This window comes from Hordeum vulgare, chromosome 7H, assembly GCF_904849725.1.
Source record: "Hordeum vulgare subsp. vulgare chromosome 7H, MorexV3_pseudomolecules_assembly, whole genome shotgun sequence".
In the NCBI taxonomy this organism is placed as follows: Eukaryota; Viridiplantae; Streptophyta; class Magnoliopsida; order Poales; family Poaceae; genus Hordeum; species Hordeum vulgare.
The window spans coordinates 248,309,803-248,312,613 of NC_058524.1; positions in this window are offsets into that span (position 1 = coordinate 248,309,803).

Here is a 2,811-nt window from a genome sequence, read left to right on the forward strand (position 1 = left end):
CCCATGCTGGAGCACTTTTCCCGTGACATCAGCGCCAAGAGGCTGACCGGGGGAATGATAGTGAAGGAGTTCCTGACGCAGCGCTTGCCACCCTCCCTGCACATCACAGGCCCCTGTGGGAGTACCGGGCTAGCGACGACGAACTCCGGCTTCGGTCCCGGTACCTTCCCTCACAGGACCTGAGCAGGGTCTTGGCGATTTTGCTGGGCGGCGACCCTGGCGACCATCCCGAGGCCCTAGGTTTTCTATATCGTCGTGACGGCCGGACCGATCTGCTCACCGCGACACCCGTCTTCAACAAGCAGGGGCTTCTCTCGGTTGAAGGCTCCGGTCCGGTGGAGGCATCATCCAACGGCACCTCCTATGAAGGGGGCTCGGTGAAGATCGTCGACGACCGTACGGTGAGTGTGCCCCTCCCATCGCAATCTGTCCTTCTGCGTGAGCTCGAGGATGATGGCGCCACTGATGATACCTCCATCGGGACCCCCTTGTGCCCGACCAGGGACTCCAGGGGGCTTGTACCGACCCCGCCACCACGCGGTCTACATGTGTGCATGCTTCCCGGAAGCTCGGGGCTGAACCGTCCCCGATGCACCCCGCCTGTGCCGGTGGGAGATCCAAGGCGCCGAGCTCGCCTCCCTCCTCGTGGGGGCCCGTTTCCTCCGTCGTTGCCAGGGCGGAGAAGAGGAAGAGATGGCGCGATATCGAAGAGTAAGTTTGCTTCTTGGGCGCGCCTTCTGTGTCTGCTGTCCAGGCTTGGCTGGTTTATTCCTTTTTGCCTGGCGCCCAGGGATGTCGTCTCGCCGGGGGCGAAGAGCAAGAAGACGGTCATCAAGCCGAAGGCGACTCTTGATGCTCCGCCTGCTCTCGTCGACACATCATCGTCTGCGGGTGGGGAGGAGGACGCTCATGGGGCGGCCTCCCTGCCCTTGGTCGCCAAACCCCCCCGAGCCCCTGAAGCATCCTGAGGCGACCATGGGTATGCCGTTGCCCGGGGGACAGGCCGGCGAGGATCCTCGGGCTCCGGAGGTGTTGGCGTCCGCAACTATTGAGCAGACTTCGGGGTCCCTTGTTCTTCGTGGCGCTGCTCCTCCGGTAGAGCCACCTGCGCCAGTGTTGGAGACTCTTGAGGAAGGGGTCCATAAGGCCTCGGTGCTCCCCGAGGCATACTGGATGCGGCCTTCACCTCCGTGAGTGGTGTTGCAGCTGAGATGAGGAAGGTCGAGGAAGAAGTCGTGGCCGCCCGCGCCGCGCGTGAGGGGGCGCTGAAGGAGGCCGAGGCGGCTGTCGAGCGCTGTGAAGGGGTGGAAGCCCGCCTGAACGCTCTCCAAGGGGAACATGCCGAGCTGGTCGGGCAACACCGCTCACAGGAAGAGGAACTTAAGGCCCGCGAGACCAAGCTCGCCGCCCGGGAGGAAGAACTGTCCCAGAAGGCGAGCCACGTGGACACGGAACAGGTGCACTTGGAGGAGCGAGAGAAGGATGTTACCACGAGGAAGGCTCTCCTTGAGGTTGAGGAAAAATCTCTCGCCGTGGCTGAGAAAAGAAAGGCCGCTGAGCTAGCTTGCTTCCCCGACGTCGAGCTCGGGCTTCGCAAGGCGCTCCACTCCCTCTGTCGGGACGAGTTTCACGAGCCTCTGGCCACCCCGGAGGGCGGCTTTGTCGCGCTCGCGAAGGGGCTCGTTGATACGTCCATTTTGCATCATGCTTTCATGTTGATATTTATCGCTTCTTGGGCTGTTATTTCACTTCACGGTACAATACTTATGCCTTTTCTCTCTTATTTTACAAGGTTTACATGAAAAGGGAGAATGCCGGCAGCTGGAATTCTGGCCTGAAAATGGAGCAAAGTTGAGATACCTATTCTGCGCAATTCCAAACGCCGTAAAAATCAACGAGGATTTTTTCGGTATTTATAAAAAATATTGGGCCGAAGAAGTGCCAGAGGGGCGCGAGCAGGGGGCCACAAGCCTGCTAGGCGCGGCCACCCACCCTGGCCACGCCTAGGGGGCTTGTAGGCACCCAGCTGGCCCTCTGGCTCCCCCCTTTTGCTACAAGAAGGGTTTCGTCCGGGAAAAAATCAGGAGGAGGCTTTTCGGAGGATTCGCCGCCGCGATGAGGCGAAACTTGAGCAGAACCAATCTAGAGCTCCGGCAGGACGATCCTGCCGGGGAAACTTCCCTCCCGGAAGGGGAAATCGTCGCCATCGTCATCACCAACACTCCTCCCATTGGAGGGGACTCATCACCATCAACATCTTCATCAGCACCATCTCATCTTCAAACCCTAGTTCATCACTTGTAACCAATCTCCGTCTCGTGACTCCGATTGGTACTTGTAAGGTTGCTAGTAGTGTTAATTACTCTTTGTAGTTGATGCTAGTTGGATTACTTGGTGGAAGAGTTTATGTTCAGATCCTTGATGCTACTCATTACCTCTCTGGTCATGAATATGATTATGCTTTGTGAGTAGTTACTTTTGTTCCCGAGGACATGGGATAAGTCATGCTAATAATAGTCATGTGAATTTGGTATTCGTTTGATATTTTGATGTGTTGTATGTTGTTTTTCCTCTAGTGGTGTTATGTGAATGTCGACTACATAACACTTCACCATTATTTGGGCCTAGAGGAAGGCATTGGGAAGTAGTAAGTAGATGATGGGTTGCTAGAGTGACAGAAGCTTAAACCCTAGTTTATGTGTTGCTTCGTAAGGGGCTGATTTGGATCCACTAGTTTAATGCTATGGTTAGACTTTGTCTTAATTCTTATTTCGTAGTTGCAGATGCTTGTGAGAGGGGTTAATCATAAGT